The sequence below is a fragment of the Micromys minutus genome, assembly GCF_963924665.1.
Source record: "Micromys minutus genome assembly, chromosome: 27".
Classification (NCBI taxonomy): domain Eukaryota; kingdom Metazoa; phylum Chordata; class Mammalia; order Rodentia; family Muridae; genus Micromys; species Micromys minutus.
Window position 1 is genome coordinate 16,670,330 of NC_137962.1, and position 14,939 is coordinate 16,685,268.

Below are 14,939 nucleotides of genomic sequence, written 5' to 3' on the forward strand. Positions count from 1 at the left end.
GATATGCTATAAAGCCTCATACCTTGCAAGATACAGGCTATGACTTTAGGAAGCTCCAGCCCTAAGATCTTCCTAAAATGCCTTGTTCTGATTCCTGTAACTAATTATGGTTGGGCCACCCCTGCAACAGTAGCCTCAGAAATGACCCTTAATCAAAGACCATAAGCCATCCTCCCATATAAATGCATCCCTGTACCCTGGGCCTAAAACCTTGGGTGGTGCATTCCTGCCCATGACAGCCATGCTAAAACAGTGTGTTCAGCAGCCACAGAACACTCATGGCATCCAGGGGCTCTGTCCAACTCCTGACTGGCTCCTGCTGTACTCTGGCACCTTTACAGCAGGACAGTGGGGTGGGGAGGACTGGTGATAGCCACTTGCCACTGTGGGTAGTTGGGGCCCATCCCCGTAGTAGAAACCTTACGACAGGGAGTCACCAGGCTGAGCACCAAAGCAAGGGGCTAAAGGCCACCAGCATCTCCAGAGCTCCTGCTCACCCACCCCCTCTCGCTTTGCCTACAACTAAGTTAAGGACCCCTCTTCTGGAGTCTCAGTGGCCTCTACCTTGGGAAATCATCCATGAAGTGTCCATGAGGTGAGTGGTACTCACCGCACTGGAAACTTTCAAGGACTTTCCAGCACACATGGTAGAGAAAGAGTTAACCTGGAGGCTCCTCCTCAGCAAGCTGCCGGAAGTGCAGCATCTGTCCAGCGTTCAGGGCCCCAGCCTGGAGGCAGGAGGGCAGGCTGAAGGTCCCTAAGTCCTGTGTGGGTAGGGCCCACTTTCCAATAAAGCACATGGAAATGAGTCCCTTGAGGTCAGGGTGAGAGAGGGGAGCACACTTAGGGAGCAGAAATTACAAAACTCTGAATAATCGCCTTTTAAAAGCACTTTAAATCCCCTGGGTGAGAGGCCCCTTCTGCTTAATAGATCTTTGGGGCATGGAGAGGATACAGGCTGCAGCAGAGGGCTCTGACCTCATTCCCCTGAGCGCATGCCCTCCAGCTCTAACTAGACCAAAGAGGTGCAGAACACCCAGGGTCAGATGGCCCAAGACCTATCCTGCCCCACCAGCCTATCCCCAGCTCCAGCCTGTCCCAGAGCCTTGGTGCCCTGGGTGGATGGTACATTTAAAACGCTTGATGTCACTGCTGCAGCCACCCCACTACAGGGGACCAACAAACTCTCACTGAATCCATTCCCACAGTCGTGTCACGTGTGCTCACTAGGACACACACGGGAGCCGAGGCCCAGCTTAGCCCAAAAGGAAAAACAGAATAGACTCAAATGACCAGGACCTTGGGATGAGTTCACATGGGGTTGGGATATTGTAGTCACAGAAGCTTCATTGGGCAGCTGCATCTGCCTATGAAGTATCCAGGATCCTAAGGCAAATCACCTTTGCTGGAACCCAGGGAAGCCAACCACATGGTGACCTGCATAGGACTGAGCCCAAGCCCTTGGATGCAACTGGAACATAGACTCAGGCATGAGTGCCCACAAGCAGCTACTGGGATGCCAAATGCCTGAGCCAAAAAGAATTGATTCTTGATTTATTGTTGTGATTGATAACCCTACAATAAGGTTGAAGGAAGGGCTTAGAAATGTGAGCCAAGATCTATGAAAAAATAGCATGAATTGAGAGTTGGAAAGGAAGGTAAAAATGGCGTTGAGTTATGAACAGGAGAGAGCCAATCCTGAGCAAACAGGAGGCACTGACCTCTCACACAGGCGCTCATGGCCACGGGTGCCTTCTCCACATTGATCTTCTGTTTCTTTGCAGGCTTCTAGTTCAGAAACAGGCTATAAGGACAGCTAGGAAGTTTCAAAAGAGGAGGCTGTCTTTTCATGTCCGCAAACTGTTCTGTTAGGTTAGAAAGGTCTAGTGTCTTAGCACGGAGTAGATACTGAGGAAATAACTGGTGGACGAGACTGACTGGATGAGTGACAGAGGAAGGAGGGAAGAATGGGGGATGGGAATGGGGGATGGAGGGATGAGAGGTAGGGAAGTGGAGGGTTGGGGAATAGGGGAATGGGGGGATGGGGGATAGGGAAATGGAGGGATGGAGGAATGGAAATGGGGGATGGAGGGATGGGAGGTGGGGAAATGGAGGGATGGGGGATAGGGGAATGGAGGGATGGAAGGATGGGAGGTAGAGAAGTAGAGGGATGGAGGAATGGGAATGGGGGATGGAGAGATGGAAGGATGGGTTGGGGATGGGGGAATAGAAGTATGGAAGGGTGGGGTGGGGTGGGGTAGTGATAGGGAATGGATAAATGAGCAAATCAGTTGGTTAGGTGGGTAGAAAGATAAGTGAGTGGGTATTTTGGTAGGTGAATGAGTACATGAATATTTTAATAGAGAGAAGAAAAGGAGGGAGGAAAGGGGGAGGGAGGAAGTGAGAGAAGAAGGAAAGATTTGGTAGATGGATGGAAGGATGGATATATGATTAGTGGCTAGGACGGTGGGTAAACAGAAGGATGGGTGGGCTAGTATATTAATAAACAGATAGGATGAAACATTGGTGGGAAGAAGGAAAGAAAAGGTGAAGCAGAAGCAGTGGGTGGCCACGTGGAAACATCTGGATTCAGCAAGGGAGCAGCACAGATGAACTCAGTGATTGTTGCAGCATGCATAAATCTTTGCAAGCTCTAGCCAGACCTTTTCACAGCATGGAAAGGGGAGTTGGGCGCACAATCTCACCTTTAGTCATGGGACAGATGGCAAGTGTTAGCTTCTAGGACCGGAAGACTATTCTCCTTAAGAGCATAGCTCCTGAATGGTTAGCCACATCCCAGTGGGAGACTATGCAAGAAGAATCAGGGAACACAAATTGGTCTTGAAGAATTACAAACAACCACAAAGTTGAGTGGGTAAGGAAGGGGTAGGACAAATATGGGAAGAGTTGGGTGGCTGATGAATATAGTCAAAATATATTGCACAAAACTTGAAGGGTTCAAAGAATTAGTAAAAAAAAAGGGGGGGGGGGAGAATTGATGGGTGGGTAGATGGATAGATGAGTGGATCCATGACAGAGAAAACATCCTCAAAGAATTCAAATTCAGATGTGTAGAACCTATCAACTTAGTCCACTCCTACCAGTCCCTGCAAGGTCAGCTGTCCTGGAGATGGCAGGCATGCATGTCTTTTGTACTCCGTGCGTCCCTCCGTCTATCCCAGTCTATCAAAAGCCACCAGCCATGGAGAGTCACTGTTCATCGGAGCTGGGCGGACCTGGTCCCCACGGATCTAAATCCCCTTAACCAAATTCCCCCAGGAGACAGAATCTCATCCCCTGTCACTCATACCCAAGGGATCCAGCCCAGCTCAGTCTGACAGATGGAGTTAACTGTTCTCCACTTTCTGCCTCATGCAAGGAGACACTGTGGGCAGTGGTGACTTCACAGGATTCAGCAGGCCTTGCATGGGGGTTTTAGAAGCCCATTCTCTGAGGAGCTGAACCCCAGTGCCCACTTGTCTCTGAGTAAGATCCTGATGGGCCACCCTCCGAAACAAATGGAAGCACCAGGCAGCTGTCAGACAAAATCCTAGCCCAGGCCTGTCAGAGTGAGGTCATTTCTTTCCTCACCCAGCCAATGGGAATACACACCCTACTGTCTCCAGAAGGAATTGGCCCTAAGGTCTCCTGAATTCTCTAGGGGGGAAGAGAAGAAACTCACCCAATGCTGCAGTGGACCCAGGAGCTTGAGTCTTACCCCTGTTTATCCCAGGGCTTCTTGTGCTCCACTGAACTGTTGGCTGTAGCATGTGTCTGGCTTCTCCCATCCACAGCAACTACTGCCCCCAATCCCTCATTCTCCTGTGGATTAAGCATTTTGAAAATGCACGAGTCAGGAGTCAGTCAGTCAGTCCACAGCAGGGCAAGGTTATGACAGAAGAGAAGAGAGCCACCAAATCTGGCTTCTCCCATTCATAGTCCCTGGCACACAGGAGGTCCAAGCTATGAGATAAGCCCAGTCAGACCTGCATAGTTAACCAGCAACCTTCCTTATACCCACACAGCAACAACCACCCTTCCCAATATGCTTCAGCTACACAATGCCACTGTGGTGAGGCTGTAGGTGTAGAAAGGCTAAGTGGTTGTTGGAATAGGAGAGCATCCCCACAGGCCCTACCTGTGGGCACAGGAATGCTGCAGATAGCACATACCAGCTGGAACAAGAAAGCAAGGCCTGAAACTACAGGGAAACTGCACCGAGTACTTGGAAGGGTAGAGCCAGAGTTGCTTAGACTCTGTGGAAAAGACAAAGTCATCAAAGCTGAAGGCTCTGGGTAGGACCCAGGCCTGCCTACTTCACCCATCTGCACGCCTATAGCAGAAATGGCAGGGCCACCTCTATGTAAATGCTAGGGACTGCACAGCTACAAAAGCAGGAGGATTGCTGGAGCTGACAATGCCAGCCAACTGGGAACTGCCGTTTAGAAGAGATGCTTTCTTGGGACCACCGGGGACACAGATGGAAGGTATTAAAGAAGCTTGCTGCAGCGTTTCTCACCTGCTCCCAGAGTCTGTCATTGACTCTGTGCCACCTCCCCTCTAATTCCCAAGGGCAGATAGGTCAGGTGACCAGTAGTCCTGAGCACAGGCAGCAGAAACCCACTACTCAGCACCATAAAGAAACGGCCAAACACGAGAGTGAATGAAGAGTCACAGTTTCCCTGGGCCCATGGATGCTCCTCTCTCCTCTTGGGCTGAGCCAGCCCAGGTACTCACTACCTCTCTAAGGAACTGCATGTAAGCCTGGTTGGTCCAGATGGCTGCGACAGACCCTGCTTGGGAACTATACCCCGCTCTTCTCTACAGAAGGAAGAAGGGCTAGGCCCGGAGCAGAGCTTGGCAAACGACAAAGCCTCTCTGCCCTTCTCGCTTGGCCATCAGCAAGCTGCATCCTTAGCTCAGAGCACCTGCCCCCACTGTGGGGGAAGGTCAGCCCCTAAAGCACTTTCTGCTCTGCCTCCAGCACACAACACCAGCATCACCAGGGGATAATCCGCTCTTCAGAGTCTACCCCCAGTCCATCCTACTCTGGAACCCACCTGAGCTAGCTCTGTCTGCTCTAATGTCTTTGCCTGGACACACACAACACTGCCCTGTTTTATATTCTATAGGGTACAGGCAGGAGGAAAAAAGTCATTAGGTGTCTAATGAATGAAGACATTAAGGACAACCGAATGAGCAACATCCTTGTCTTAAGGTGTTTTTGTGTCACAAGGACGGCCCTCAGCAGCAGCGAGGAGGAGGACAGTTCAGCACAGAGAGGCAGACGTGCCCCACCCACCCTCCGATGCCCAACAGTGGGACACTGGCAAGTTACAACTTTTCCCTAGGCTTAGCTTCCTCTGCTTAAAAGATTAAGTTGGAACGGTCTGAAGAGCACCCCACCCTTGGCATACCCTTCCTAAGAGTAGGCCTTTCGGCGATGCCATCAACAAGATAACCTTAAAACCAGAAGCTCATCATAAAAATTTTCACCAGGCTTTGTCCTAAAGACACATACCCAGTTGAGTAGAGTTGAGTCTCCCACAGGAGGATGACCAAATTCAGACCTACCAGAAGCCTAGAAACTGGACAGCCATCTATGACCTGGCTCTTTCAGTGTGTCCAGCACTTTAGTCCCTACCTGGAAGTGGAAGGGAGGTCTTCAGGCGGATGCAGGTTCCAGGACACAACTCTTGTCCACACTCCAGAGCCACATGGGTTCAATGTTAGACTCAGACACAGTCTGTTCTCCTAACACCATAGGTTTCTGTCTCACATCTGATGCTGTTCTACTTAATGGAGAGCAAACTGGTTTTTGTTTTTTCTATTCATATGATTACTGAACTTTTTCCAAAGAACTTTCTAGAACACCAGAAAGATTGGTTCTTCATTAATGACTGTCACCAAATATCTACCCGGGGTGGGGGGCCCTTACGGGAAGAACAGTATCTTTGGCTCACGGTTTTAGAGGGTTTGGCTCTATTGCTTCCTGGGACTGTGGTAATAAAAACATTGTAGAGACAAAGTGTGTGCCAGAGGCTGTTCACCTCCTAGAAGACAGGAAATAGAGAAGGAGTAACAGGACAGGGCCAGGGTCAAATTACATGCTGTTGGTAACATGGCTCCTCCCAGCAAGCCCCACCTTCCACGATTTCACTGCTCCCCAACAGCCCATCCAGGTTTGAATCTTCCAGTGTCTCACAGTTTAATCGGCTCTGGAAATGCTCTCACAGAAGCCGAGGGGAACCACACGTCTTCCAGGTGTGCCTCGAGGCAGTCAAGACTCACCATCAGTTCCTTTGTAATCAGCCGGGTGTGTCTTTGCAGGGCCCGGTCCCACCCTGGTATTCAGACCATCCCTCACAATCAGAAGTACCACACAGCATCTCCCAAGCCATTGTCTCTCATTTTTCTCCTTAGGTCTCTGCCCACCCAGCTTGGAGCAGAAGGGCCCAGCATCCTGCCTGCAGTAGGTGAGTGGTCCAGCCTATATCTTGATCCTCCATCCCTGTGTAGGGTTCCTCCACCGCCCTCTGCTCTGCACAAGACCTTCTTTTCCCACCTCTGCCTTTTTCATAGCAGGCCCTTCCTCAATCCTCACTACAGCCTGGGAAGTTTGAGGGTGTCCGTGTGTCCTTTGCAGAGGGTTTGTTCTTTTTCCTCCATGTAACCCTTTCCTCTGTAGTGATTCTGAAGGATGACACTGTTCTGACCTCTCTCACAGTACGTGAGAGGATGGGGGGCTACTGTCAAGGCCTCAATGGCTGTCCTTGGCCATCCTTCCTCTCCTAGAGCTAAATAGGACCCTGCAGACAACTGGGAAAGACAGAGGGATCCTAACTGCCCTTCCTCCCCCCCCCCCCAGGCTTCCTTTTAGGTTTCTGCCCAAGTCTAGTCTCCCTGGCTCTACTGAGCCTCAGATCCTTCATCACTGTTGCTGCCTCCTCCTTTCTGCACTGACTGGAATCACCCCATCCAGGGTGCAGCCTCCATATGTTTCCTATGTGGCCCCCGCTGACTGCTATCCCGCAAGAGGGTGCACCGTGGCTAATGAAGTCATACCTAATGACAGGAGTTCCTGGGCCTTGGTGGAAGCCACATGTTTTATGGAGAAAGAACTGAGGCATTTCCAGGTGGCAGCCATAGACGACAGGACATGGTCCACTCAGTCAGCATAATGTAGCAGGGTCCTGCCATTCTCCACAAACGAACTCCCCCACCCTTTCCCTATGACATCAAGCTTTGCTCTTCAGCACCCTCTCCGAGAGGCTGACAGTGTTCTGCACTCAAGTCACCTCAAGTCAGGACACAGGAATGAGTAACCGAACCAGAGTTGACCTTGGGAAGCAGGAAGCCCTTCCCTGTGGAAGAGTTTTAAGCCAGAGGCATCCGACTGCCATGGTACCCAGGAAGGGAAGAACACAAGATTTCCCTGGAAGCTAGGTGGAGCTTCATAGATCTCTCTCCAGCTACAAAGGGCCCAGGGCTGGGAATGAGGGAGAGGGAGTGGCAAGACTGGGACTTGTTCCAAGCAAGGGGGACAGGGCCTGCTGCCTAGGATAGGGAGCTGTTTCCAGATGTTTCCCAGGCAAATGCATTGGAATGGAAATCCTCCAATACACAGGAGGCTCAGGAATGCCCCCAAAAGAGTAACTTTTGACACTAGCTTCAAGTTCAGGGTCTGCTGGACCATTTCAGCACCTCTCTGGAGGGGCTCCTAGGGCTCAGCATAGCTTTGTTATTTACAGCCTTGGCAGGAGTCAGGAACTTCCCTGAACTCTCTGGAGACTTCTATTAACAAGCGCTTCCCTGTCCCGGTGACACCCTGTGATGACAGGCATGGCTCATAGCCAGCCAGAGACGCCCCCCTGAGACTTGGGGTGCAGGGTGTTTATTGAGAGTCCGACACCTAATTGGAACTGACCTTGGTCTCTCCACTCCATCTCTCGAACTGCAGCCATACAGAGTTCTCCAGGAATCAGGCACTTACCAGGCTGAGCACACCAAGGGCAAAAAGGTGGCTTCTGAGGACCAACAGCCAAGCCTTCCTTTTGGGTCAGATTAACCCTTGATTGTTCAAATGACAGATACCAGTCCAGTATAATTGTGTCCCAAATACTGTATGAGGCACTCTTTAAAAAAAAAAAAAAAAAATCTGCAGGCTCTTCATCTGAAATTCAAATTCCCCTGGTGTTCTACATTTTTGCTTTCTGTCAACTTTGGCACCCCTACCTCTAACACGTACTCACACCACAGCCTATCAGAACAGGAAAGCCATCCCACAAGATCTACAGCTCAGGGCGGGGACAGGTCCACTACAGCCAGAGTGGCAAAGACCTTCAAAGATACTCAGGGACAGCTTGACCTCATTCTGCAGAGCAGAATGCCCAAGCCAAGATGCATGGGGGCATGGTCAGATAGTGCGGGGGAAAAGGAAAACAGATCAGTTTAAATGTCCTATAAAATATCTAAATAAGACCAGAAAGTCACATGACACCCACAAAGGCACACTGTGGCATTATGAAATGCCAGGGTCATTCATTATTAGGTGGCGATGTACTGCCATACTGGTCTGGTCTGCAATTCTTTTTCCTTATTCTTTTCTTTCTCTCTCTTCCTTTTTCTTTCTTTTTTCTTCCTTGGTGTGTATGTGTGTGTTTGTGTGTGTTTTCTCATGTCTGGGCTCACTCAAACATAAGGCTGAGGGTGACATTGAACTCCTGATCCTCCTGTTTCTGCCTCCTAGCCTGGTTAATCTTATTTTCTTTATTACCTTCCTTAAGACTAGGGGCTCATATAGTCCAGGCTGGCCTTGAACTCCCGATACTCTTGCCTCTATTCTGTAGAACAAGGCTCTCTCAAGGACTAGGATTACAGGTGTGTGCCACCATGCCTGACTTGCTGTTCTCTTTAAGAAAAACAAAAGAATGAAGAAAAACTGGAAAGATGACTCAGTGAATCAGGGCTCTTGGTGCACAGGCATGAGGGCCTGAGTTCAGATCATTCATCTATGTTTAAAAAAATAGCTAAGTGGGATGTGGCACACTCACCCACATGTAACCCTCACACTGTGGGGACCAGCTATAAGGTAATCAGACCACTTGGCTTGCTAGCTACTAGCCTACCTCCAGGTTCTGTGAGACTTTATTTCAAAAGAATAGAGAGTTATGTACCAGGACACCTGACCTTGTCCTCTGGCCTGGGCACACAAAGCCACACATCTGGTACATACTCATAGGCACATGTGTTCATACATGAAACTCACGCACATACATATACACAACAAGAACAGATGAAAGAACAAAAGATTACATGCAGCATAAAGATCTCTGGGTGTCTACTTCTCACAGAAAGCAATCACAACAACAGCAACAGTTGTTGGTCACAGGTGCCCTGAGCAGGGCCATCCTTGCCAGGAATGTCAGGCATTCAGTGCAGCTGTGTTCAGAGCCCTGGTGTCCCCATGAAATGACTCTGCAAGTCGACACTCAGTTAATGCTGGTGCACTCCAGTGTGCTAGCATATGTGCTGGATTGATGTGACAATATGTGAACCCCACCTGATAGAAATGTAAACAAAATACTTATCTTTTCTATCAGAAGGTTAAGTTGGGCACGGATGGAACCCGCCTTTATCCCAACAGAGGCAGGCAGATCTCTAAGTTCAAACCCAGCCTGGTCTACAGAGTGAGTTCGAAGATAACCAGGGATGCACAGAGAAGCCTTGTCTCAAAGCAACAACAACAACAAAAGTTAAGAAAAACTCCATTTTAAAAATAAAGGTAAAAAAGCCACTTGAAAGACACTTAAGTCCCCCAGGGTCAGTGCTATTTGAAATGTGTGCTTGGGACTGCATACTTTTTTATAAGCTGCGTTTGCTCAACTCATCCTTTGCTGAAATATTTTGGATTGTATGGCTGTGCCCTTGAGACTCTAGACCCATTTCTAACAGTAGCTGTCAAATAGTAGCCACCATTCTAAGTCTGTGATGCTCACCTAAGCGATCACTGTTGGGGGCGAGGTTGTCCCCAGAATCCTAACTGTTCTTCCTCTTTTCAGATTATCTATTAGTCACTTTAAATTATTCATTTTAAAAATGAAATTGAGGCCCCAGAAGCTCATTAATGACCCTCTGGGTTTAAGTGTCCAGCTTTGGGACCTAGTGACAGGCCAGATGTTCCAACACCTGACCTCACAACCTCCTAAATCATGGCCAGCAGCAAGACAAGGATCAGTGATGGGACAAGCATGGGAGCTTTCCTGAGGCCAAGAAGTCTGTCTCAGCCTCATTTCACTGGTCCAGGCTGCAGCATCTCCTGGCGATGACTCAGGGACCTTTGACCCATCTCCCTGCAGTCAGGGCTGTCATATTGATGCAAATGTGTCCACTAAACTTGATGTGCAGATACATGGGGACTGTTGTCTAGTCTGGGTGTGGTCTGTGTGGTGTTCATCATGTGCTGATTTGCTGCTTGCCTGAAATGCAAATGTAGCTGGGTCTCCTTATGCTGGTGCTGCCCCTAAGCCATCCTTGTCACCAGGGTAGCCCACTCCTGAAAACTTTAATATCCTTCCCTGTGACCCCCAACTTAGTGGTCTCTGGTGCCAACTGCTCAGCCAGTACCCCATGGCAATCTTCAGCCAGCAGTGTACTTCTGTGAGTTCACCAACTCCATAGGCTCAGGGACAGTGATATCGGAATGGAGTGATATCTTAGAAAGAGGTGATGCTTACAGTCAGGTTTCTGTGAGTGAGCAAGGTGGTGAGTTTGGAGCTGACAGCACTGGCTAGGGGACTGTGGGGAGACCGCAGGATGAGAGAGACACCAGAAGATGAACTGGAGCTCAAAGGGAAGCAGAAGCTTCAAGGACACTGGGAATTTGTTGCTTGGTGGCTAGTCCTCTATGCCAGACTCAACTGTGCACTTCCTGACCTTAAAGCACCCTCCGGACCAGAGAAACCCAGGCAAAACATAATTCCCTGACACTGACCGAGAATCAGGTTTCCAGGTCGTTCCCACAGCTACAGAGCTAGGGTTTTAGCACTCTATCCACACTTTGTAACCACAGAGCATGCCCAACAGCCAGTTGCTGCCCTAAGCCCAATGCTCTATCCTCTCTCCCAGGCTCAAGTAAAAATAAAGAGAAATTGATGAACCTTGGTCACTCTGACCAGTGAGTACTCTCTGTCTGTCTCCTACCTATCAAACATGAAATACTGACTCTATGGATGCTCTGCTGTCCTACCCATGAGCACTTAGTCATGCATGAAGGACAATTGTGAAGAGTGTTCACAGAGAGTGAAAATGAATTAATGGTAGATAGAAGGAAGGAGGGCTGGGTGAGTAGGTGGCTGGTCAATGGAATACATGGATGGATGGATGGATGGATGGATGGATGGATGGATAGATGGATGGATGGATGGATGGATGAATGGATGGATGGATGGATTCATAGATGGATTCATGGATGGATGGATTCACGTATTCATAGATGGATGGATAGATGGATAGATGGATGGATTCATGGATGGATTCATGGATGGATTCATGGATGGATGGGTTCATGGATTCATAGATGGATGGATGGATGATAGTATGAAGAGACTGACAGAGGAAGAAATGGAGAGATGGAAGGAGAAAAGGATAGCAGAGAATGAATGGATACATGGATGGATGGATGGAGGACTAGATGGATATATGGAAAAATGGAGAGATTGAAGGCATGGAGGTTATCTGGAGGGATGAGTGGGTGAGTGAATGGATAAACAGAATGAGGAATTGAAGAATGGGGAAGAGAGGTAGAGCTGGATGTTTGGAGGGATGAGAAATAAATGGGTGGGTGGGTGAATAGATGAGTGTTGGTGTGAATGGACAGGTGAACAGAAGGAAGAAAGAATGAAGGGACTGAGGGAGAGGGCAGCTGCAAGGCTGGATGAGTGGGTGAACAGAGGGAGGAATGGAGGGTGATGAATGGACATTCTGTGTCCTGTGAAGGAGACTGTGGGGGGAACTGGCAGCAGGGGAGGCATTCCCATAGGACTTCCCCAGGCTAGCCCTGCATGATCCATCAGACTCTCACCCTAAAGAGACCTTTGTGCTCCAGGACCTCTGAGGTCTTAGAAAGCAAGTGTACCCCAAAGGCAAAACTTTGCACACAGGTAACCTCCGAATGTCTGCTTCCAAAAGATCTCCCCTCTTTGCAGCTGAAGTGACCTAAGGAACCTGTCATCATCCAGTGTACTGCCAGATCTTTGCACAAGCAGATGTCACCACTGGTGAGCTAGTAGAAATGCCCATAGAACTGTTGCCTATGGCTATGTCTTTCCCCTGGAATGTCTTTAGCAGGGGAAACCTTGGGCCCTGGAATATAGGCAGTGTGCAAGGGCCATGAGCCTCTGAGCCTCTGGGATACAGAACAGAGAAGAGAAAGCAAACATTCCCATGCTTGTTCCTCTTCAAGCATACATGCCCAATGAACACCACATTCTGTCTATATATATATATGGACCCTGTTCTGAGGCCTAGACAAGTCAACTGCCTTGTTCACTCAGCTCCCTCAGTTCTGGCTTCCTGGTCATGACCATGAAGGTGCCCTGCGCCTCACAAGGAAATGGTGTCCCACCAGGTATGAGGCGAGCACATAACCACATGGGCAAAGTCAATGCACAGATCCTAGCCAGTCTAAGCCTATGTCGGGGCTACTGTTGCCACAGAGAAAGCAAGAACCTCTGACCCCACAAGTGCCTTCACACTTGACCTTCTGTTGACTCAACAGGACTCAGACACTCCCACCAACATGGCTGGGTTCTTGGACATGGTTGGGCTCTTGGGCTGGGAAATGTGGGTAAAACTTAAGCAAATTCCTTATGCTTGCTAAGTCCCATGAGACAAGCATGATGCCTGAATGAGATGGAGTCCCAGGCTTCCAGCTTAGTGCATCCTTGTTAAATGGACAGCGAATAAAAATAAATAAATAAATAAAAACATGGACAGATGACCGACGTTCCCACAACACAGTCCACCACCCGCTGGGTGAGGCTCTCCAACACAGGCTCTTAGTAGGCATTCAATAGCTATCCTTGGAGCTCAAGGGGAAAATTGACTTTTTTGTGCTGTGAGCAGCCAGGGCCTTCGATCGATAATGGCCTGCACCTCTGGCTTATTAAGTGGCAGTGCTATGCTACTCAGAACGGCAGCAGAAGTAGAGAGGCAGGGAGACTATAGATGGTCCCTGGCTGGCACAATCTAAGCTAACAGGGCTCCTCTACTGGTGGAGCAGAGACTTCGGTGCCTCTGCACCTCATCCGTTCACCTGGATCCCTCCACGGCGAGAGGACTTGAGCTCTGTCCATGTTTTGTCTTAGAACAATTGCCACGTGACCAAAGTACACTTCTGACTACCCTTGTCCCTCCAGGATACACTCCTGATCCAACATCTGCACTCTGAGAGTCCCATCCTGGCCAGTTTCAGAAACCAAATTTATATATTGGTAACTGCTGTGGATGAGCCAGCAGCCCAGAAACTAGAATCCAGGAGGGCTTGGCCTGCCTCTTCAGTACTGTGCAAACCAGAGGCCTGACTGCCTGGCCTTATCTTGCTCTGACTACCCAGTGTCTCTCTGCTCTTTTGCCATATGTCCCCTACCTCAGGAGTAACAAGCAGCATTCCCCACTTCAGAGGCTCTCCAACACAGGCCTTTGCATGACCAGTAGTCAGTGTTCCCCTGGTGCTTCAAGGATAGCTATTGAATGCCTACTAAGAGCCTTGTTGGAGAGCCTTGAGAGTGGTGAATGCTGCTTGCCACTGGCCTTTTTGCATGACTACCCCAACAGTCCAGGCCTGGGTATGAACTACCTCAGTCAACTACTGTGTCTTCTGGATTCTACTAGAGTAAATTTGTATACTGAGGACCTTGGATGACTCTCGATATGCCATCACAGTGGACACACATAAGGACCTAGGCAGAGCAAGGGCTGGACTGGGACCTGCCCTTTAGAACTGGAGAGAGAGCTTGGTCCAAAGGATCCCAAAGAACCCTTAAGAAACAAGGGCCTGGAAAGACCTTTGGGACATAGAGGCCAAGGGAATGCAGCATACTGGGGGAGCACACTGGGGCCAGGGCAGGGGTTGTGGCCTGTGAATCAGGACAGTAAGCATGAGAAAAACCATACATGGAACAGGGCCCCTTAGACCACCACAGGTTTTCCTTCTCTACCATCATATCAGGAGTCCTGTCTACCAAACCTTGCTAGACTAACTGTGGAGGAGGACTCCATCCTAACAGCACCACTCAAGGGCGCCTTTGCCACAGAGTACAAGCTCCAGATGTATCATGGTCTTCCTGCCTCCCTGCCTGGGACAGTGAGTGGGCAACCTGTCACCTTCACAAAGTGAATAAGACAGTCAAGATCTCAGTTCTCCTTCCAACCCTCTAGGAACTCCTCCCAATTCCCACTGCCTCATAGAGACCTCTGCCCTAGCCAGATATACCAGTGGCCCCAGGCAGCAGGAGGTCTCTCCAACCTCTGGCACCAGTTGAAAACAGCTGTCCCCTCCCCCTTAGAACTCCCCCTTAGTGCTCAATTCCTCCTCCCTGGCCCCTCCCCTCTGGAGATTTATGCAAATCTCAGCTACAGGATTGTTTCTTAATGTCAAAATGCAGGCGGATGAATGTCAAATGCAGCTGCAGACTTGGTTGGTTGGTACTGCGTTTGATAGGCTAGCTTGTAATTTCCTCCAAGCCAGAGGGATCAGCTCTAAAGCCTGTCCTCAATAAACACTTCCTCTCCGCCTGTCATCCTGTCCCCAGACTTGATGACAGCTGCAGGGCCCTTAATCCTTCCTCCACCCACAAGCCAAGCCCTTGTGGAGCCAGGAGTCCAGAGAATTCTGGCCAATGAGTTGGGACACAATCTGGTCCACAGTGTTACCACCA